Raw genomic sequence first — 24,970 nt, 5'->3', positions numbered from 1 at the left:
ACTGGTTGTGGTGTTTTACACAGCAATGTGAGTTTAAAGAGGCACTTTAATTCTTTTTTCAGTGTGAATCAGTGATGAGAAATAATATCAAGTGCACTAGTAATCAAAAAAACCCCATCAGCTGTTTGAAATCGTTTCAACTTATGTTACACCCTTTTCTGGCATGTGTAGATGAGGATAAATGGTAATTGTTGGTTATTTCAGGTGCTTAAGTAGTCTTTAACTTTAATGAGCTTCCTGCTGACTAAACTCACAGCTTGATGTAAATCCCCATTGTTGCGCAAGGCGATATCGATGTTAATGTCCCATCTTAATCTGTTTGAAAGCTCATGTAACATCACATTACTAGATTATGTCTGATAGTTCTTGATGACTATTTCTCAGATAACCTCAAAGCAAAGTAGGAAACAAAAGTGCATGTACACCACTATGCACAGAGGGAGAGGGGGGATAAAACCTTTATTTGATCCTGATTTTATATATATATATTTTTTTACTTTTGTCAAAGGATTGAATGGAATGCAGAAGCCATTGCTCTGCTAGCCCAGCTTGCATGTGCACACCTACAAGTGCTTTATCTGACCTGCTTCTTGTATTATGTGGCTTTTAAACATGTGGTGGTAATACACTGGATATCATTTTATTTCAAAAGATAAAATTTATAACCGATTAATTTATCGTATCGTTTTTGATTGACTATACATTTTCTAGAAAAGAGCAGCTATTTTTGCTTTTGACTTCCTACTCGTTTTTGATCTTTATAAGTATAAAATGTGTCTATGTGAATACATGTGTGGTATGAATCTTGTTATTTTCAGGGAAATATTTTTGTTTCTGTGTTAGTTGTACATCTGCGGGCCTGTGTGGGTATATGGATTAGTGTTAGCGAGTAAAGTAGCTCCAAGCGTCTGTGCTGTGTACAAATTAGCAGAAGTATCTGTGCCAAACATAGAGGTGTGTGTGTGTGAATCTGCGTGAGTGTGTTTCTCAGAGGTGATGAATATAGAGGGTCTAATTTTGGATGAACGTTCTAATCCTTCCAAAACCCCAGCCGTGTGGTTTGTCACACAAATGACACACACACAGACACACACGAACACACAACACTGGCCGTTTGATAGCCCTGCCACTCAGCCATATGCCACCCAAGGGCCTGGCATCTGCTGCAACACAAACACGCAGTAACAGGAGACCCACACTGAAGTCATCACTTCTTGTGTGTTGCTTACATGCTAATTGCACATTTGCACAGGAAAACACACACATACACTATGAAGCTTTCTGCCTCTAGTTGTTGTTTGAAAAGCTCATTCACAGTATTTAAACAGCAGATTTGGAGCAGCATACATGCAGGACTGCTGATTGGGCCCTGTGTCTCTGTTGGTTTAGCCCCCTGCATGCAAAAAACAGCCACTCAGAAATGCATGGGCACTCACAGGAAGGAAAATTCACTGGCAAAGGCAATGCACACAATGTCACAGACACTCATTTTTGAACACATGCAGAGTCACATTCATAATTGTGCTTTGCACAGAAGGACACAGAGAGACTGAATTTATGCATATTCAAATTATGTAAAAGCAATTTCAGACCTTTATTTGCATTCGTAGTCATTAGCCCATCATCAGTGTGCCTCAGCCTGCCTAAAGCTCTCCTTCATCAATTGCACACACCACTGTACGTTTAGACAGCATGGAAAACTTGTTTTCTAGATTGTGAATTCAGGCTCATTTGTGTCAACTTGCATAACAGCTTTTTGAACTATGTTGGGGTGCTTTCACATTAGGCGGAATTGTTCCGAACCGTGTCGCAGTGCGACCCCCCCGCCTTTACACTAGCAGCATCAATTGGTGCCCTGGTACTCAGTCTGATACACTAGGTTGCACGTTGCTGGTCTGCAAACCCACCAAAGAGGGGAAAGAAGAAGAAGCTACCATGACAACTACTTGGGTCATGACCTTGGTGAAGATTTTTTATGTTTTAATCCAGCAGAAAATTCCATTCTGCAGCTGTGGGTGCTTTTAAAATGCAAGCGATGTCCCTCTTCATTTCTTCACATCTGCATGCAGCTGAGAGGATTAAATGGGCTTGCACTATACAGATACATTGTTTTTTTAGTTGACAGGAGACGTTTATTGCCTTTGCATGTCATCACGTTTACTCCAATTTGTTTCCTCTGTAACGTGAGTCATAACAGACCATTTGTTGGCTTGATTTTGAAGATTTCCGCCATTTATTGAGGAAAAAATGGGAATTAACTGCTGCACAGGGGAAAAAAGTTTAGTTTTTTATGATTATATCATATAGCTGACCTGACTCTCTATCCTGTACCGGGACGCGTTTGCATTCACTTCAAACCAGACTTTGGGCTCAAGTGTACTCGGATCCAGGACCAGGCCCCTGGAGTAAAAGCCACCTCTGACACCACACACGGCAACAACTAATGAAAGATTTTAATTTTTTTTTTTCACTTTTAGTACGTGATGTACAACAAGATGACTGACACAGAACAACACACTAAAAGAATCAGCAACTAACAGTCTCCACCCTCAAGACTCAAAATCTTGTGCCGTCAAATGTGACTTTAGATTGTGATATTAGTTCCAATCCACATGACAATCAAAAGAGTGTGTACTTCTCTGTCCTTGGTGCCCCCCCCCACACACACACACACACACACACACACACACACACACACACACACCCACACACACAAAATGGCATCGACATATGTCTGTTTGTATCCCACAAAGCATTGTGACTGGGCAGTGACAACCAGTGGCAGGCTGTTCCATTGACAGGTCATGCTTTGCTGAACAGCACCTGTGCAAAAATGTAGAAACTGGAGTAGAGAGTCTGAATGACTCAGAAGGGAGAGAAAGAGACACAGAAAGGCTGTGATGTGTCCCTCTGTGTCACTGCAGACAGGAATTGTTTTGAGTAATGACTCATGTTCCCATAAGCATTAGGACTTTTTTTGGTAAAATTGTGAATAATTTAAAGACTTTCTGTCACATGATTGTTTTTTATTCACTTCAGTCATTATTTCACTTGACTAAGTCATTATTGTTCACTGTGTGTAATAAATGAAGATCTGAATTATGATTTCTATTGAGTTTTTTTCTTTTGTTTTTTATAGTCCCATAACCTTTTAAAATGTAAGTGACATTGCTGCAGCACACGTATTCTATGAAAAATGTATGTTTATAGCTTGACTGTGCACCACAGGGTTGATGTTTTAAAAGCTTGTTATGCCAAAATTTCAGGCAAGACACAATGGTTAAAATTATAGCTTCAATCTAAACATCTAAGCTTCAATCAAAACAGGCATGCCCTGGTTGTCTTTTCCGAGAAGACTAGGAAGGGTAGCATCACTCTTTACACATCATAGCAAAATCTGGCAAGATTATCTTTAGAGCCATCTGAAAATCAGGCCTTTGCAGACTTTGATCGGAAGGCGGGAATCAGGCCCAAAATTGGCCCAATTATCTTGCAATGTGCACTTTGCTTCAGTCAACACATTCCAGAGATCATTAAAAGACTGAGATCAAAATATCACTTTCACTTTAACCATTAATAGTCACATACTGCAACATACAAAGCAGCATGCTTGCTGGAATGGTTTAAGGGGAGTAGTAAGAACGATATCTTCTGTGAGTGTATCATGGCTTTAAGCAAAGTGTGAGATCAAAGTGTCTTGAGTTGTTGCTGAGGGTTTTTCTTTTTGTGCGGCTGTCTGCTTTTTGGTTTGAATGGCACAGCTGTGCACTAGCAGGCTGGCCTCTTAAAGCCGTCTGATTACTACCTGCTCCCTCTGATTAATGTTCATTATGTCTGAGGGTGTGTGTGTGTGTGTGTGTGCGCGCTCTCTGAGTCAATTCAACCTGACCCCCCCCAACACGCACACACACCACAAATTAATCAACACCATTGAAGTGCTAATATTTCCCCTTTTGTAAGCCGTTTGCATATTCAAGTCTCATCTTGCTTAAGCCGATCATACTTTTACTGATGAGGATTTTTGACTTGTCTGATTCTTTCTTTGACTTAGATATTTAAATGATTTTCCCTCTCATGTCTTTTCACCTGTGTGTGGAAAACTGAAAGGATGGGATGAAATTGTGGTTCAGAGAGATAATGTAGTTGATTTCTCTCTGCTGGTTAATCACACAAACTAGCGCTCCCATATCTAATGATTTATGGAACCTTATTGACAGTTTGGATGATAATTGCAAAACTCCAGTCATTTCCTGATCTACTGTGTATATTAATTTGGAGTTCCAGATTAAAACATTTATTTGACAAAATATTGTTAAATAATGTAGATTTTCCCCCATATCACTTTATTCCTCAATTTCAGTCAAACTTATTTAAGAATAATGAGTATATATCAGACTTAGTAATAAAAACCCCTATAAAGGCCTTCTCAAATCTTGTGAGATCTATTAATGCTGAATATAAATGAAACAGTGAGGTCAACTGCATGATGAAATTAAAGAAAAAGCCATTGAAATGAACGAAAGTGTCCCATTCAGACAGTCTAAGCGAGTTTCAAACTGAAGATAATTTGATGAGAATCTGCCAAGCAGCACTATGTGTGCTCATGTCAGCTCATTTGGCATCTTTTTTAGCCTCTCCCTTTCTTTCTACAACGATTATTCCAGTAGGGCACATAATACTTCTATTATGCTCTCCAACTGTCCTTATTCCTCCTGTCTCTTTTGACACATGCAAACATTTGTGTAAGAGCCTGTAAATCATGCTGTAGTCTGCATTCTGTCCATACATTGGCCTGTAAGCACACATACATACATCAATGTGGGTTTATGTCACTTCTTATTGAGCCTGTGGCAACTAAACAGCCATCATACATAAATCTCATCTCAACCAAGAAAGAGTGGAATATTTCTGCAGATTACATAATCAGCAGAGGGTTATCCTTTGTATGATTTGATTCTTATACCTTTTTCCATCTTTTCATTTCAGAAAGCATTTTTTCAATCGATGCATCGGCTTCACAATAATGGGCTCACATGTTTTCCTGCCATCTTGTCACATCCTTAGTCCCTGTGAAACAGAAATAGATTCATAACACAGCCCTCATCTCATGCTACATTCACATGTCCATTAAATGGGCAAGAAGTACACATATTAGCGTTGGTTTGTCAACACCCCAACACCCTGACCCTGTGGCCATTAAACAGGCTTACAGCATTCATCTTTGCTTTTTTCTTCCCACTTACAGTCTACATCACTCACATACAAGCATAAGTGACATACGATATTTATACTGCAACTTTCATGTAATGCATGTACATTTCTACCTAAAATGCTTGCTTGATTTATGACAAACTTATGGTGCTGAGAGTGTTCAAAGTGGACGTGCACGGCTGTCAATCTGGAAGTCAAGATTCAGCAGCATTGTTATTATACATGGGCAAACGTGTTTGATATTTACGATTCTAGGTCGTTGTGCCGCTGACGGAGTACCCACAACAACCAAAGAGAGTGAGCAGACCGGGTAGCGTCACAGCTCAAATCATGCGTACCTTCACCACTCACAACCATAAACACAACTTTAACTTAATTTCAGCCATGATTTCATCCTGAGTCTTTCCCTTGTATTATGATTTTTCTTCACCTGTAACGCACGCCAGGACAGCCTGTTGTGGAGAGACAGCAAGACGGTATTTTTTTTTTTTTTTTTTCTGAAGACACGTGATCACGCGAGGTCGTAGGCAGGTCGGCAGGTGTGTGGTCTCCAGTGATCTGACAGTCTGGCTGAGTCATCTAGTGTGTGTGTTCAGAGGATTAAAGATGAAAAATCTTTGGAAATGGTCCTGAAGTCTGTGGTTTCCCACAGTTTAAAAATCGTTCCAGATTAAAAAAAATCGTCTAGTGTGTGGCCGGCCTTAGTCTCCTTTTTTAATAGCCATACCTTGTATATTATGGCTGTTGAACAATTAATCTCAGAATTTCTGTGATTACTCACAATCAAGCCACACATTTGTTGCATTGCGAAAGTCCACTTTTTTAAAACTGTTTTGTTTTCATTTTGGATCAGTGAACTGTCTTAAACTAAGGGTAATTTACATCTGTTACAGACCTAAATTTTATTTTGAAAGAAAATAAGAAGCTTTGGGTAGTTGAGAGATTATGACATGAATTTAACCATGGGAAATTGTCTTGTTATGGATTGATATCGAAATACGGGAACAGTCAAATGGTAAATGTTTGCTTAAACCAGGTGCTGATTTGTTTGACTTGTCCACTAATCTGTCTTTGTGTTTTTAAGACTGAAATAGACTAATAGCACAGTCATATCAGGCCAAATTAAACTGGTTTGATATGACTTATGTAAAGGATTGAGCTCCAAAAGATTATGGGAGGTTGCTGAGTTAGAAAATTACAAGAAGCAGTCTTCTACATGTCTGTGTGTTATATAGCATCCAGACAATCTGAGGCAGTCTTTTTTTCTTTCTGCTGAACCTGCCAGAATATCCAGGATGCCTGGATGCCTGTTGGTTGACTTGCCTTTCAGCATACATTACTTTTTGTCACCTCAAGCTCGCCTTCACCCTATAGGGAACTGTATTCTGTGGGCTTCAGACTTTTCTTGCTGTGTGACCTTTTTCTACATATATGATCTGTTCTGTCAGCATGTTCCAACCCAATCTTCTCCCTATACAACGCTGGGTCTATACCAGTTATAGCCCAAGGCTTTGCAGAGTTAACTCCACTACTTCTCCCTCTGCTCCCTTTTACATATAGAAAGTTCACTTTTTTCCATTGTCCCTTGCTTTGCATCAACATCTCCTGTCAGCATGTTCTCATTCATTCTTCTCTTTCTGCTCCATATAGCAACACCAAGCAGTGAGTGGTGGCTACTCTGAATTCAGGCTAAATTTCTTAGTGTTTGTAGTTAATACACTCCCCTTACTTACCTTTTCCTGGTGCAACTTAAATATTTTATTAAACAGAAACTGTGTAAGACTCAGACATAGAATTGCTAACTTACTGTATCAAAAAACATAAACAGAAATTTAATTTACAGAGTAGATATCAAATATTACAATAGGACTTATAAAAGCAGAAAAATATAAAAGGCAGGTCCCAGCAAGTGAATAAAAAAATATATTATGAAATGCTCAAAAATCCTTCAAAACTGTTTTTTCAAATTAAAATTTATGAAAAAACAGGAAAGGCTGTACAAAATTAACATGTTTTTAGAAAGGACTTTATCTTGTGAATGACTTTATTGCACATTTAAAGTAAGTTTGTAGAGGTTTTCAAAGCATTTTTCAAAGCCATGTTTTCACAAGGACATGTCCATCTAGTACATGGCTAATGATGACAGGTCTTATTAGATTTAAGCCACTTTCTTCCTGTTTTGTATGTCTTTTGACAAATTATATTTCAAAGAGTTGAAAAAAGTCCGCCCTCCTGCTTGCTTAAAAGACGTCCTTGCCACCTACCAATGTTTACCACTTAATCATACAAAGTAAAATTTACCAATGTTTTTTATGAAAGAGAAAAAATAAATATATTTAGAATTCAAATTTGCCATTCTGGCTCTCTTCCTCCTATGTGCCCTTGGTTCATCTGTTGTTGGTCTTGTCCTTGGGTACCTGAGTGAGTCAGAGAGAGAGAGAAAGGGAAAAACAGCAGAGTACTTGACAGTCCATCATTGCACCACTTCAGCATGTACCATCAGTGGGACAGATGAATAGGACACAATCATACCGAGCCATGCACACACAGACATACACATAAATACGCACAGACAAAGAATCGTTAGCCCATGAAGAGAATCCAAATGTTGAGTTTCCAAGAGCAACCACTTTACAGCATTGGGCACTTCAGCCTCCTGTCAGTGCTCTGTATGCACAAAAGAGGGAGGAGGACATCATAATTGTAGAGAAAACCTATGTGCTTTATAATGATAGTTATTTGGGTTTTCTTGACATTGGCTGATGGAGTGGAGTCATTTTATTTCTTGTTCAGTTGAGGAGAATGCTACAGTGAGTGAAAGACAAAAATGAAAACAGCATATGAGAACCTGTTTACTTCTGTGTCAACAGCATTGGGACAGTTTAACGCTAAATAAGCTTTTCATGGTTAAAGGGACCCAGTTAAGAGAGGTGAACCAAAACACAAAATCGGATTTAACATTTGATGATGAAACCCAAAAACCCATCTGTGACAAAACTGGAAATTCCCATCTACCTGAAGGTATAAATTACTGCAGGGCAACTGTATTTATGTATTGTAACATCATCCAATTTTAGTAAAGCAAGTCACACACTGAAAGATTTTTAGAGTCTTAGATTTTTTTTGAAAATGTTTCAGAATCCCACGTAATGACAGATTTAACTTACTTTATAGTGGGTGATCCGCAATTAGATGGTCAATATTGTATATTATACACACCAGCTACTGAGAGATTAATACACAGCTACAGTCTTGATTCTCAAAACTCCAAATCTGCACTGTCAAAAGCGACTAGAGTAGACAGGCTAAATGTGGCTAGCTTTAGCTACCTGCTACACCCCTTTTGGTCCAACTCCTCGCTTCGTTAGTTTGATTGTGATGTGTTTAACAAGACACATAAATGCCTGTGTTGCAACAAACTTGATGTCCATATAACTTTATGCTTCAAATTGATTATCGTCACCATGGCTGCGTTTGTTTAGCGTCCTCCCTCAGTGAGCATGCATTCTGATTTGATCATTCAATCCCATGTAACAGTCCTGCCCATGCCTGTTCAGCTGTTCTGAGTTTTCACTTTAGGATTTTTCAACATACACTATATTGCCAAAAGTATTCACTCACCCATCCAAATAATTGAAATCAGGTGTTCCAATCATTACCATGGCCACAGGTATATAAAATCAAGCACCTAGCATGCAGACAGTTTCTACAAACATTTGTGAAAGAATGGGTCGCTCTCAGGAGCTCAGTGAATTCTAGTGTGGTACTGTGATAGGATGCCACCTGTGTAACAAGTCCAGTCATGAAATTTCCTTGCTCCTAAATATTCCACAGTCAACTGTTAGTGGTATTATAACAAAGTGGAAGCAATTGGGCACGACAGCAACTCAGCCACGAAGTGGTACGCCATGTAAAATGACGGAGCGGGGTTGGCGGATGCTGAGGCACAGAGGTCACCAACTTTCTGCAAAGTCAAACGCTACAGACCTCCAAACATCATGTGGCCTTCAGATTAGCTCAAGAGCAGTGCGTAGAAAGCCTCATGGAATGGGTTTCCATGGCTGAGCAGCTGCATCCAAGCCATACGTCACCAAGTGCAATGCAAAGCGCCAGATGCAGTGGTGTAAAGCACGCCGCCACTGGACTCTAGAGCAGTGGAGACGGGTTCCCTGGAGTGACAAATCACGCTCCTCCATCTGACAATCTGATGGACGAGTCTGGGTTTGGCGGTGGCCAGGAGAACGGTACTTGTCTGGCTGCATTGTGCCAAGTGTAAAGTTTGGTGGAGGGGGGATTATGGTGTTGGGTTGTTTTTCAGGAGCTGGGCTTGGCCCTTAGTTACAGTGAAAGGAACTCTGAATGCTTCAGCATACCAAGAGATTTTGGACAATTCCATGCCCCCACTTTGTGGCATTGGCAGAGAAGATTTGGCAAATTTTTCATGGGCGCAACCCACATACTCAGCTCTGCTGCTCATCCCACAAACACATGTTCCTTACAAATGTGGCATCATTTAAAAGGGTAATAAACAGGCTTTCCAACGGTATAAGATTTATTGTTTTTATTGTCAACTGTCTGGACTCTGTATCTGTGATTAATTTTAAAGGAGCTCTGGTTTAGATGAGGGTCCAAAAAGCACTGTTGGGCTCCCACATTTAAAAATTTAAACTTAATTTTAGATAGAGGTGGTTTTGGAGAAGCTGTTTATGTGTTGAAGGCATTTCACTATACATCACTAGTGTATTTATGAACTAGCCCATAAGCTCACCTGGTATGCACCTGATGTCCAAAAGGCTGTGCCTCTTTTCCAGTGATCCATAGTATAATTTTTTTTTTGCTCTGGTGCTATGGCTTCATAGGAACCTCTCTGTTTTCTTCCCTTTTTGTTTTCTTTATTAATGTTAAAACAGTGTAAAAATTAAACTAACTAAAATCCAGTGAAAAACCTCAGGCAACACCAGAGGGTACATTCAAGAGGCCCAGTTGAGGCCCCTAGCTGAATGTACAGTATTGTGTATAGATTTGTTTTCAGTGTAAAGCCCCTGCATATTTACACCATTTTCCTCTCTAAATTGGCTGAAAGTGTCCTTTTATACTCAGAATGACAGTGATGGTCTGGTACATCAACAGAGTGCTCTCTTTTTTCTTTTCTCCCCATAGCAGCGCAATTTTCCATTTATCAGTTTTATATGAATTCACAATTTGCAATGAAAAGAGGAAGCAAGAAGACAGCGAAGGGGCATGCATCAAAGGTCATGAGCCGGCTTTTAACCCAATCAGGCATTAGGAGTACATGATCCTTCCCTTATCCCACAGAGCCACCAGGATGGCCTTGTAGCTCATGTTATTTTCTCCCTTATCAAAACACAAACATACATTTCTCTCATTCTAATAAGAGGACCGCAGGGCTAGCCTTGAACAGCAATCAGACACGTTGTAGATAGGCCTTCCTATGCATGTATGATTTGTTGGGTCTTCAGGTGTGGCCTCCAGTGATAATCATAATCATCCTGCTATTGCCAAGGCATTAGTTTCAGCTGCAATTATAGATTAATGTGGATGTATGGATGTGTGCATTACGCATGGTCTTTCTTACACTCTTTTTTTCTAACACACACGTACACAAGCACAAACGCACATGGATTACACACACGAAGGCCTACGGGTCCACAGGGACATAACGGACAATCAGCCTGACAATCACAGCTGAGCTCTGATTGATGCTGTAGTTTCCAACAAGCACAGGCACATGGACTACATAACGCCAAGGGCCTGATCCCTCACACTGGCCTCGCATTCCCTTGTCAAACAAGCTCCTCAGTAGATGAATAAATAAAGGAGTAAGGATTTTTTTTTTTTACAATTTCCAATCACTCTGCTATATGAGATATGATATCAATTATAACCATACCACAGAAAAGAGGAATACTTGATCAGTGCATAACAGTTCAGAACATGGTATCAGAAGAAGCGCTGGTTTAGGCCAAAGGGTCTTAGTTACAAAGAAAATCAGGGGTCAGCAATATCTCCTGTGACTATTTACACATGTAAATAAATGGCACACAGATACAGTATGTATACTAGATATCAATTTGTCTGTGTATATGTATACTTAATGTCTTATAGCCAGGTATGTGTTGAAGGTATTAAGCTATGTGTTTGTATCTCAGTAATATAACTACCCCTGTTCTTGTTAACAAATGATTAATAGGAGCTTAAATGATTTGAAAAAATGAAAGCAAGCAAAATATGAAACTCACAGTACCTTTTAAGTTTAAAGATCCAACAGTTAGCAGAAAAATATGCATTGTGAAATTACATCCAGTAATTACATAGTGATATTAAGTGAGACAAATAAACAATAACAAAATACACAGTATGTAAAGTCCACTAGCAGCGGGCTCTCTATAAAAACAAAAACAATGTATAACAAGTAGAGACCAGATCTGCTCAGCTCTGCCTGTTTTCTTCCTTTTACCTCTTGTTTTAAAAATGAGGACTCTGTTCATTAAAAATGGCTCTCCATAAGATACTTACTAAAAAGTAAAGTGACAGTTTAAATTCATCAATATATTTCACAGAATTAGGGAGAAAAGCTATAAAAAGTGGGGAATAGTGCATGCTTGGATTGCCTGCCGCAACCTTTTCAGCTTTTTTTCACTCATGACAAGAAATTTATCAGTGCAGAGGGAACAGTGGTTGACTATAAGTGCAGTTTTTAATGAACAGAGTCCATAAAAGAAGGAGTGGGTTGTGCAGTACAGGGTTGAGCTTACGCAACTGAACTGCAGCAAATGTCAGAGAATAATTGTGGTCCATCACAAGAAAGCAGCAGACAAAAGGGGGTTTGCAGGATGCTTTCCAAAAACAGAATTTTTTAAAAAATTATCTAAAGGGGATATATTTGACCCTTTTAAGACAAGTTTATATTGTTCTCAGAGGTCCCCAGAACATGCCTGTGAAGTTTGTTGCTGAAAAAAACACTCCAATGTAGGATTTTTTGCACGTCTTAAAGCCCTCTGTGTCAGCCCTTCCCAGAATGAGCTGTTTCTGTGTCTGTGGCTTTAAATGTTGATGAGGTGTCTGACTCTGCCCCTGACCACACCCCTCTCATGAAATGGATGTGGCACTCCTAATGTTACAATGTTACAGAGACTTTTATCCAAAGTTTAGGACCTGACTGGGATTCGAACAACTGGGATTATCAGTCGATAAATCTGCAGCAACTGCGTGATGCTATCATGTCAATACGGACCAAAATTTTTGAGGAATTTTTTTCAACAACTTGTTGAAACTATGCCACCAAGAATTAGGGCAATTCTAAAGGCAAAGGGGGTCCAACCCGGTACTTGCAAGGTGTACCCTATAAAGTGGCCATTGAGTTTATACAGTGAGGGCTTGATCTGACCACATTTAAATAATAGCATGCTGGGTGCCAGTTCAGCTTAGAGGTTGTAGCCCTCAATGCACTGGTTTCAGCATCAACTCCTGGTCTCAGTGCATGTTTGTGGCATGTCTACCCCACTCTCTCTCCAACTGTCCTATCAAAATAAAGACAAAAAGCCCCCAAAATAATGTCAAAATATGATGATAGTAAAAATTAACAGCTTGTTGCAGCATGGCCATTATATGTTGGCATCCATTGAACCAGTAAAAAGTACACATGCTGAGAGAGATATGGCAAACTTTGATGACAAAAAATCATTTTTCTTATTTGTTGCTCTAAATTTAGACTTTGTGGTGTGTCCACTGAGAATGCTTTTATTTAAAAACTCCTTACTTTTCCTCTGTCTGAACACAACTTCCATGAAGTTTGCTTTCAGGCAGAGTTTTGCGTAAGATGGAGTAAGTGTTTTTTTTTAGCGTTTGTGGGTTTATTTTTCTGTGTTACTGTGAGACATCATGTATTTTAGTAACTGATGTATCTGAGGCTTTCACTTTGTGTTTTCTGCCACGTCTCTGTTTTGATGTGATTCATTGTAGCATCTGAGACACTAAACAGCCTCCAGGCTTCTGTCACAGCCCTGCATGTTAGTGTGTGTTGTTGTATTTTTGTATGAGGGAGACATGTATCTGTCTTCTTCCACAAACTAGATCTGTCACACTGGTGCCAGACAGGACTGTCTTTTCTGTTGGTTAGCTGAAATTGATGAGGCAATCAAGTGTGTATGTGTCAGAGAGTTTGGGTTTTTGTGTTGCTGTGCCATCATAAAATATCTTTTGTGTACATAGATGCAGAACATATGTGCTGCCAAATAGGAGAAAAGATAGTTGTCACAGAAGTATGATCTCAGGTTCATATGGTGAAATGAAAAAACATCAATCAGTTTAATGTAACAGCTCATCATTCCCTGCTACACTTTTTTTTATTGTAACCTAATTGTGTCAGCTTTGTCTCTCTCCTTGTTTCCTCTTTGTCAAACTTAGTATTTTTGTACCTCTGTAATGTATGAGCAGCCCTGGTTTTTAGAGGGACATGTTTTTATGATTATCTGCAAAGTGCTGTATTCATCTGTTTAGACTGCTGTGTCACTGCCATCCCTGGCTGCTGTGGCTCTGTTCTCCTGTTATTCTGCCTCTATAATCTTACCAGTCTCAGCAGGAAGTACTACCATTCCTTGAATTTAACTTAATAGCAGTGTTAATCTTGACAGCTATTGTTGAATTTTAGTCTCAGTTTTTGTCTCAGTCTCAGTCTTTTGATTACATGTCGTTTGGTGTTAATCACATTTTAGTCATTTCTACCCTTTTTAGTTTTAGTCTAGTTGTAGTCAACAAAAACTCCAAAACATTACATACATTTTATATATATATATATATATATATATATATATAAAGCACAAAAAGTAAGGACATTTCTCTGTTGTAACAATGCTTCTTGGCAATAAATCTTATACCATTGAAAAGCCTGTTTATTTCCCTTTTAAATGGTGCCACATTTTTAAGGAACCTGCATTTTTAGGGATGAGAAAATTTGGCAATTTTTTTAATGGGCGCAACCCACATGCTCTGCTCTGCTGCTCATCCCACAAATGCATGTTCCTTACAAATGTGGCATCATTTAAAATGAGAATTAACAGGCTTCCAATGGTATAAGATTTATTGCCAAGAAGCATTGTTACAACAAAGAAATAATCTACCAAACACATATTTCCTTGCTCTCTGTGCTAAGTTTATGTGTATAATGATGATAAAATGATAGGTGTGAAACCACCCCTGGACCATTGTCTGGACCAAACAGAGTTGGTCTCGACTCAGATCAAACTGAACCACAGTCTGGTTCATGCCCAGTGTGAAAGCATTATTTTGGTTCTGGCTTCAAGAATTGCCGCATGAGAACAAGATAAAATAAATCATAAACCAAAAAAAAAAAAAAAGAAAAAACACTGAAGCACACTGCTATTTCATCCTTTTTTTTTTTTTTTTTTTTTAATCAAGCTACACCCATTATCCATTATTCAGGTAACTAATCAGTTTAATCTACAGAGACACGCAACCCAGGGATTAATGACAAAATCATGTGAGTTTTTCATGTAAAGTTTGTTAGTCAGTTTGAAATAATGGTGTTGTAAAACCAAAATCACCTGAACCAAATATATATTAACTTTTTTCAGAAAATAACCACATTGCAACCATTACAGACTATGCAACATTTCATAAATTATGTAAAGGAAAAGGTCAGAGCTCTTATCCCAAATAAAATTATGTATATAACATTTCATGAGCAGTTACACAACCAGTGGCTTGCTTTAGCTTAAGCTAAAGCTAAAGCTAACATAGCCATGCTTGCTACGTAATTAACGTTACTGCATAAGCCAGTTAGCTATGCAGCTATGTGAACTATGGAGCTCCATTATCTATAGTTAGTAAGCTTTAGCAATGTGAACTTTAGCAAGAGTAACAGTGCTAATTTAGTCATGTAGATACGTTGCTTTGTGAGCATAGCCAAAGCTACATTAGCTACGTAGCTACATACAGTATCCAAACCATTACCTTAACCCTTACCCTAATTCTAAATGGAAGTTTAATGTGATTTTATGCTGAGTTTTAGCGTGTTCTGAGATACTGTGGCTCAGATGTATGTTCGTAAGAAAGGCCATGAGAAATGACTGTTCTGCAGACAGGATTTCCAGTTTCTTTTCTTTCTTCCTTTAAGTTACGGTTAACAACTGAACCAAAAGGTTTTGCCAAGAAACTGCTCTTGTTATTGTTTTTTACTTTATAATTGGTACTGCCTTCAGCTAAATGTCTCCTGCTGCTTTTATTTTGAAAGAAAATAAGGAACTTTTGGTAGATAGAAAATTGCATCAATATCTAGATCTGAAAAACATACTCATCAAAATTTCTGCAGTTATTTACATCAGATATTTTGCCTGTGTATTTCAGCGTATATCGATATTTAATAAGTGGAGTTTATGGCTGAACTAACAAACCTATATGTCAGTTGAGGTCTTTTTCTTTATGTATACTAATTATTTAAACTTTAATGTGTTTTTAAGGACTGAAGTTTGTTTCCTTGGTAATCCTCAAACATTAAAGTGTGTCTAAAAGGACTGAAATTTCTTGTCCAAAAAGCATATTTAAATATCAGTACCAATATCAGTATCAGCTAAAATGAATCTGTAAATATCAGCATATTAGATATCGACAGTAATGCAATATTATACATCCCTAGTTGAGATGTCTGTTTTCAACTACTTCTGCACTGATTACCATTTTCTCCTCTGTTCTCTATTTATATTCTGGATAGTCCTTGTTTGACTGTTGTGACCTTAGCATCAATTAAACCTAGTCTGGATAGCACAAACACAGCTCTTTATTCCTGGAGCACTTATCTTCTGGGTTCTTCTTTATCAAGAATCTGAGTAACATTGAAAAGCTCATATCTCTGTGATGGCTTGTCTTTCCTCACAAATCATTCTTTTTTCTTTCATTTCCCTTGTTATTAAACATATTATTTTTGCTTTCATGGAATCAGCAGCTCAGCCATGTTTGTGTGTGTGTGTGTGTGTGTGTGTTACCCTGTATGTTTTTTTATTCCACTATATGTGTGTGAGAGAGAATGTGTGTGAGAGATGTACTCTAGTGAGCTTTGTGAAGGCTTCAGAAGACCCGGAGGGGGGAGTTTAGATTTGATGCAGGTGTACAGCGGTCTGTTCTGGCAAAATTTCTCACATTTCCTCAGTCCTGATCGGTGGGGGGGGGGGGCGGGGGGCTAGAGCCATAGAGACATTAGAGGTCTGTGTCTAGCCTCTAGACACACAGACACATACAGTCACTGAGGCACATGAGGAATTAGCCTGGTGTGTATGTCAGGGTAATTGTTAATAAGCTAGCCTAAAGAGATGCTCTGTATGGAGGCTTGTGTGCATCTTTGTCAGTATTTGTGTGAGAGAATTTGTTGTTTTGTTGGCTTTTGTGAAGGTTTTCTTCCTCTCTGATTAGGTTTCCTTCCAGCTTTCTTCTTTATTCACTCTTTTTCTTACAGCCTCTTTTAGAGACACATGCCATACATAAACACTCATCAGAGCAAGGGCTGAAATAGTTACAATTGCATACTGTGCCTCATTCATTTTATTGTTATTTGTCTGTTCTTAAAATCCCATATAGATTTTTTTTTTTTGTTTTTTTTGTGGTGTCTCAGTTATCTTTCCACATGTTTTAAAACATCCAAAGGTCTATTAACCATGGCTCAGCCAAAAAAAATCTTTGCTGTTAAATGACTTCTTCACATTTTTATCCAGTAGAAGACAAGACATTGTTTCCCTTGAACTGTGGATCTCTTGCCATTTATCTGTTAAATCAGGATTTTTAGTTATACATTTATTTTTAAATTTAAAAAGCCAAACTGTGTGCCATTAAAGAGCCAAACAACCAGCTCTACTGAGCTGAACAAAATGATCAGAATCTCTAAAAAAAAAAAGAGAGGGACTCTTGTTGTAACGAGTGACACAAGGTTGGTGAGATGGACATGAACTGATGAAATATGGGTAACATCACAGTTTAATGCACTAAACCATGACAAAACTATACTAAACCAAACCGGACCACTTGTCCATGCTTTAGACGGAGCCTTTTTTAATTCCTCCCTGCCGCCATTTGTTCATTGAGTTTTAAACTTTAAAAAAACATGTTTGCCTGAATATTTCACTACTCTTGGGATACAAAAGTAGCTTTGGAATTTAAATTTTTTTCTTTTCTCACTTTAAGTGCCTGGCATAGTTGTAAGCAGCTCAGTTTTTTTTCAGCTCTGTCTTTTTTGATGGCATTTTCATTGTAGAAATAACTATTTGCCCCTGAAGGGAAGTTCTCCACTACTGTGTGGCGTCACCTGCAAATAACCTATTAGCTAATCCCATCCCATCCCATTGTAGGCATCCTTACCTATTTACACACCACAGGTGTCTAGGTTGTTGTTGTTAATCTGTAGAATTTGGATTTTATCTATAAAATTGTATAAATCAAGAGCGCAGAGAATGTTTTCATGTGTTTGAATCAAAGTTACAAAGATACTGACAGTGTGATGTCATCAGAGTGTGACTGATAGTCAGCATACATTTTTAATAACATTTTTCACCCCTGCAGTTTAATTATTCGAAATGAAGGACAATGTTGACAAAACTAGTTTTAAACAAAACAATATCTATTTTTTTCATTTGATAGGACAGAAAAGTAGCAAAGTTACCAAAGAAAAGCAAATAAACAAGTTATATTTTAAACCCAATAAGTCTTATAGATCTGTGTCCTCATTAATGCTTCTATCAATAGTCTTCTCTTGTTTGGTGGAAAGACAAAACTGCCATACCTTTTTTCCAAAGTGTCGTGCAGCTGAATAGAGCTTCAGTCAAAAAGCTGAAAAGGTCACAATTCTATCTGTTATTTCTATTTTATATTGTTGGGGAAAAAATACACCACTTTTATCCTTACAGTTGGATTTTTATCAAGTTTTAAAACTTAAAACTGAAACTGAGTTTTTGTTTTCCTGATGTTACATTTGAACAATTAGTGATGTTATAGTTACATCTGTGTTAAAATTATTCTACTGAGTTGACCTCCTGTGAGCTCATTAAGTGAGTTAAGTAACTTTTGTTCTGCCAATTTTACACAGATTTCAGCATTAGATTGATTCGTTAAACTCTTGGGTTTTGATACAAAGTTTAAGAGCACTTGCCATGGCGATCTCAGCAGATTAGAGGCAGCTAAGGCTAGTAATTGCATGCTACTCCCACGGTAAAGAGGAGAGAGATAAGATGTAACTGTCCTTAAAAGTTTTTTCCCCAGTCCCCATGTGTGCTTTTTTCATTCATCTCAGTAAACAAACCTACAAAGCAGGCTGTCTGGATGATACATACTTTGATAATTAAGATTTGAATGGTATGATAACCATCTAGGAATTATATCATGGTTTTCTCTGAAACTGTTGACTGTCTCATCTCTTCTTACCAGTTGTATTAGGTGGTTTACCCACTGGATCCTCTTCAGCTGTATTATCTTCAGTACAGTCTGAAGATTATAAATGGGTCTGCTAGCTGCCAAGATACTTTTTCCTCTTTTAGGTTTTTACAAAATGCACCTGATATCATTGCTTTTCTAAGAGGCTGAGGGATATTGGAATGCATGGTAAAAGTCAGATGAGTGCAAAGCATGAACAGACAGATATGGAATCAGTTTATCATCAAAAACCCCACAAATCTTAAGCTAAAGCCAACAATAATCCCCTCATTCAACGTGGCAAACACGGAAAAACTCTGTGTCACTTTTTCTTTGCTTTTGACTCTGAGGGTTAAACAAAACTCTAAAACAAACAGGGTGTCTTTTCTCTTTGTCTTTTAAGCAACTTGTTCAAAGCAAACTTCCAAAAAGATCAGAGCATCTCTCCTTACTCCTGTTAAACCGCTCCCTGCTATGATTGTTTAGTGGATAACAAACAAAATCTACCTCATGCCCAAAGTGTGTGTGCAGAAGTTAGAGTGTATGTATGGTGGGGTGGATAGTGTATTCATGAGATATGTGGAAAATACAAAGAAAGAAGAGAGGGATGCATAAACACACTTTTAATGGGCAAATTACGTTGAGCTTTGATGATGCATAACCCTGTAAGCCTGGGCTCTAACAGTGGGGGGTCTGGTTCACTCAGGGCTGTGTATTGGTTAGATAGATTCTATTAATGATGAAAGGCTGATAAACCGTTGGAGGGGAAAGTTTTCTCATAAACAAATAGCAACAAACAGTGGAATTCAGCAAACTCAAAAACAAGTTACTTTGATGTAGACTGGCAAAACAGAAGACAACATGAGAAAGTAAAGTTAGAAACTTATTTCAGAGGAGAACACTTTATTTTTTACTGGGAGGAAAACACCCAAAGTCATCGAACCTAAACCAAATGATGTTTATGTACTGCTTTAAATGACAAAACGGGTCTTTGAAGTCACACCAGCATTGAGACAGCACTACAAAGTTGTATTTAATGCTGACCGGTGTGCCTAATGTGTCAGTCTTACATGATTACATAACTTGAAATTTAACGTGAGATGTAATGCAATACCAGTCATTAGGAAATAGCATGTTTTTAGGAGTCACAACTTAACATCACTGAGAAGAAAAATAGAAAATATGATACCACCATGATTCTGTCAGAATCTTTAGCATACCAATAACTGAACAAACATTGACTTAAAACCATTAAAGGGTGGTTTGACATTAGGTACAAATAACCACTGCTTCTGCACTACCATAACACTTGGGCTGAAGCTATATGACCACATATTTCATAAATCATACATATTGATCCTGAAGGCAAATCTTTTCTATGAACATTGCATTTCCTCATAGTTTAAAATCAGAAGATTTTATTCATCACTGTTTTCCTTTTTATTTTTAATTATATTGTTTTGTTTACCTCTTTTTAGATTCCCAAGACTGTACCAGTGTTCACAGGCATTTTTTCAGCAACACTAGATGGTGTCATATTGTGACATATCTTGTCATCTTTTATTGTATCTTATCATGTAATAACGTAATATAACTTAACGTCTCATACCAACTCATACCATATCATATCATGTCGTATTGTATCATATTATATTGTATTGTTAAATCATATCGCACTTTATTGTACTGCATTCTATTGTATTGTACTGTACCATATCATATCGTTTCGTATCATACCATCTTGTTAAATCTTTTAGTGTATTGCATGTTATTGTATCATATATAGATTTTATTGATTGTATTGTACCATACTGTATCGTGTCACATCGTATCACATTGAATCTTGTGGTATCGTATCCTTTGTCTCATATCGTATCATGTTGCATCATGTCTACTGCTGTTAAATTGATTAAAAAAAATAATCAAGTTAATCACATCAACATGCTGTAATTAATCATGATTAATCGCAGTATTTCTTTAGTTTTGTAATTTTTAGATTTTTAAATGTTATCTAGTGTTTATTTTTATTATTTTAACTCAATGAACAGCCCTTCGAAAGCACTTTTACTAAAAAAATATGTATTTTATTATTATTATTATTATTAGTAGTAGTAGTAGTAGTAGTAGTATTATCTATAAATCAACATTTAAAACACTACCATTTACATGCATTTTTGTTTGAGATAAATTAGTACATGCATTGTGTTTAAATGAAGAAATGTTAAACAAACTAGAGTTTTTAAACTTATTTGTGGTTTGTAAATCAGAGTGTCTTAGCTGAAGTTGCTGACTGGTGTCCAGTGGTCTCTCGTCAGTGTAATAAATGTAGCTCCAGCTGCTCCACTTTAGTTGCCTTTTTAGCTGTCATACAGTTTACGGATTCTTGTGACAGTAGTTCTTGTAGGTGTTCTGTGGTGGGGTCATCCAAGGTGACCCGGATGATGTCTTGAAGCCCCTGGTCGTCAATGATGTCCATGGTCTGTAGTGTCTGGCGGCCCATTAGCGGTCACATTAGTTAGCTTAGATGTTGTCGTTTTGGGGACAAATCTGGGTCTGCTGGGCTGCGCCGGTGTAGCTTGACGTTATGGATGTTGCATTAGCAACATTAGCTATCATGGCTTGATTCGGTGTGTTTGTTAGCGTCTTTGCTAGCAATAGCAACATTAGCTATCATGGCTTGATCCTGTGTTGTGTCAGCGTCTTTGCTAACATTAGCAATGATGCGTTTTGCCCGGAGGTGGTACTTCAGACTCGATATGCTTCGGTGTAAAGACAGTTCATCACCACAGTATGTACATACAACTTTTGTTTTATCCAGACTTCCATTAGGCAGCTTTTTAGATCAAAATTTGCCATGAAGCAGACCTTGGTCTGTCTCCTTACTCATCATTGCTGGCTGTGTTTGACCCGCCTTTAACCTTTTCGCCCCAGGGATGTAAATATCAGCGCAGAAGGACTATAGAAGGAAGTTGTGGTCAAACTTAGTCATATGATTAAACTGTGTTATTATTTTTTTTAATGCATTAAGCTTTTCAGATTAATCACGAGCATTAACGTGTTTATATTAACAGGCCTAATCATATCATATTGATTTTATCAATCTATCAAATGTACTGCACCATACCATATTGTGTATCGTAACATATGGCATCACAACATATCCTATCATATTGTATTATATCATATCACATTGTACCAAACCACACTTTGTCTCACATATTATCATATACGGTATCTCATTGCATCATATAATATTGTATCATGAGAGGTCCTTCTTTTCCAAACAGCTGTTTAATAAATGTTTTTTTTTATTCCTCATTTTTGCCCTTTGAATCTCCCTGCCAGCCCCTGATAATTATCTGGTCTGACTGTAAAGCTGTTTTATTTCCTTCTAAGAATCATAATCGGGTTGCATCATTTAGGGAAAAAAAAGGGCCACAGATGCAGCGAAAGAGTTTGGATGTTGTTTGAGTGAATTGGTCCTTTATTTGTGACGCAGATGAAAATGCTGATTATGATTCAAAGCCACAGTTCTCTCATTATCCTTGTTATGATGTGGATTAATTATCAATTAAACTCATGATCCCACAAATCTGTGGTGGATCTTTGAATATCATGGGATGCTATTCTCTGGATGCTGAAGTAAATACACATCTCACTGTGCAAAGACATGCACGTACACGCCTTGTTTGGTATCCTGTGACGTCTGTAACAGATGGAGTAAACACAAATCTAAATACAGACTATTACACTGATATGCACGGAAGAAGTAGCAGCACAAGAACAAAAAAACATTTATTGCATACTAGTGCATCCACACAACCCATGGTAATATTTTTGCTATTTTATCTGCTGATCTAACAACAATGTCATATGTGCCATGTGTCTTACTGAGCTATCATCCTTTCATTCCCAGATAAACCCAAATATTACGATACACCTTAATCCTGGTTCAGTGCTTCTAGTTTTGAGTAGATGTTTTGAGAAAGAAATGTTGATTCAAATTCAAATCACACTGAAGAGACTTCAGTTTAGCATCTCCCCAGTGGTCTACAGTATTAGGGTGAGTAATTAATGCAAAACAAACTTCATCATTACTGCCCTGTGTGTTAATGGAGTGTCACATTTGAGGATATGAAAAAAATGTTTAAGAAATGCATCTTTTTCTGTCAGTAGAGGGGAATAAAAGAAAAAGTTCCATAAAGTCCAAGTGCTTGTTTCTACTTTATTTTTTGTTTCACTTGCTTAATACTGTTTACTACACAAACTGCAAAAACATTAATTTTTCAAAATAGGTTACTCTGTTAAATGGGTTAACAGAGGCAAAACAATAGGCAGATGGTGGTGAAAATGGGTTTAAGGTGGCAAAGACTGGCAAAACAAACGATGATAAAGGGTTGCAAAGTGGCAAGAAGGGGTTCGAAGTGGCAAAATTGGTGAAGAGTGAAATCTGGTTAAAATTTGCAAAAACTGGCCGTTAAAAAGTGTTTAAAGGGGGTTAAAGGTGGCAACAATAGGCAGAAAGTGCCAAAAAGGGTTTAAAAGTGGCAGAAAAGGGTGGAAAAGGTGATGAAATCGGATAAGAAAAAGGGGCAAAATAGGTTTAAAGAGACAAAAATAGGTTCAAAGTGAAAAAAATGGTTGGACAATTCAATAAAAAGTGGCAAAAATGAGTGGGAAAAGTTGTTTAATGGGACTGAAAAGTGGCATGAATAAATGATTTCAACATCAGAGCCCCACAATAGTCCAACACACTTTTCTGCTCCAAAATAAGGTGACTGCTAGCAAGGTTGTAGCACCAATGCCACTGAGCAAACACATACATTGATACCACCAATTTATCACAACTGGGGAGGGCCTATTCTCTGGGTTTGTCAAGGGCCCAGCCAAATCTGTGAGAAGGCCTGTAAGTGGTTAATGGATAAAATAATAAAAAAAAACTAACCACAAAGGTTTATTGGGCATGTGCAACACTATGGGAATCATACTTAAATAGATTACAGGTTAGCACACTGTCCAAAGGAGCGAGCAAAAGACCCTAATTACATGTTCAGCATCCAGTGATAATGTTCAAAGAATATTCTTTCTACATTTTTCCCTGAAAATTGCTCTGTTTGCAGGAAACTGTGATTTATTTGGTGCCTTTTTAAGTCTGTCAGCATGCCTGCGCAGGTGCTGTGTGTGTGTTGAAACCTACATGCGCATACACAAGCACACCCTGTAAAATCATAAAAAAAAATTTGAGTTAATGTGAAAGAAGACAGGTATGAACAACAAAGAAAGTGCCCAGAGATAGTAGAGAGGGATGGAAGCAGAAGGATCAGAGGGGGAACAGGAAGGAGCAGAGAAGATGGGTGTCTGCAGAAATGGAAGCACCCTGAGCGATGCATCAGAGCCAGGGCTTCTAAGGCTTTGACACACTGCTAAGGAAATGATCAGTCAGCAGAGTTTTACAGTATGGAGTTCACCGTTAAAATGCAAATACTGCCCACAGCACACTGTTCCCAACAGTATATACATATCCATGTATTGCTGATTTTTAGCATCATGTAGTTCATTTTATGCATCATTGTTGCCAAAATTGCACTTTGGGATATAAATTTCATGTTGTCCCTTGAATGACAAACTAGTTTTATAAGAAATGAGGCAGATGAAATGTGGTGTACTCCATTTAAGGTACTGTTTTGTGCTTAAAAAAAGACAAATTGCACTGCAGTAGAACAGGGAGAAATGATGTGGGTGGTAAATCAGAGTCAAATGTCTTATCAGAAATAATGGTGCCAATGTCCTCATGTATGGTGAAGAAGTCAGAAAACAATCTTCCTTTCTCTAAGTCATGAAGTAGTTTTATTCAAGCCTCCTGTACTTCTGCAAGTTCTTGTATTCTTCTTTTCTTTGTCTTTTTCTTTTTTTGATCAACATTGTTCAACAAAAAATTATTTTTATTTCATCCAATACTATCTTTTTAACTTGGAGGTCTTGTTGTACTATTTGATTTTCTGATGTCCTGAATAGGCTGTTTTCTACAAGCATTTGAATTGTACCCTGTATAGCCTTGTGATTTTTTTCTCTCTTTTTATTCAGTTTTCTTCTTTTCTAAGGACCTGAGTTTAATAGTGTTCACTATCCTCTCAGCCAAAGCGCTAACACTGAAGTGGCTAGGGAACCTTGAGATTGTAATTAAATGGTGAACTGCTCTGACAGAAAACATGAAAAAACATGGAAGTGCAAAACTTTGATTGAATTGGGATCTTGATGAATAGAAATGTATTGTGTGTCCACTTGTTGCTGCAGTGAGACACGACATTTACACACGATCTGTATGACA

At 37.8% G+C, this 24,970-nt stretch overlaps 1 protein-coding gene across 2 annotated transcripts in view; it reads left to right on the top strand.

Moving 5' to 3' along the window:
- The window catches only part of cdkal1 (CDK5 regulatory subunit associated protein 1-like 1), a 386,640-nt gene that overhangs the window by 325,281 nt on the left and 36,389 nt on the right, over window positions 1–24,970 (top strand). The window lies entirely within an intron of this gene.

Source organism: Cheilinus undulatus, linkage group 8, assembly GCF_018320785.1.
Source record: "Cheilinus undulatus linkage group 8, ASM1832078v1, whole genome shotgun sequence".
NCBI classification, from domain to species: domain Eukaryota; kingdom Metazoa; phylum Chordata; class Actinopteri; order Labriformes; family Labridae; genus Cheilinus; species Cheilinus undulatus.
This window is presented reverse-complemented; position numbering and strand designations above follow the sequence as displayed.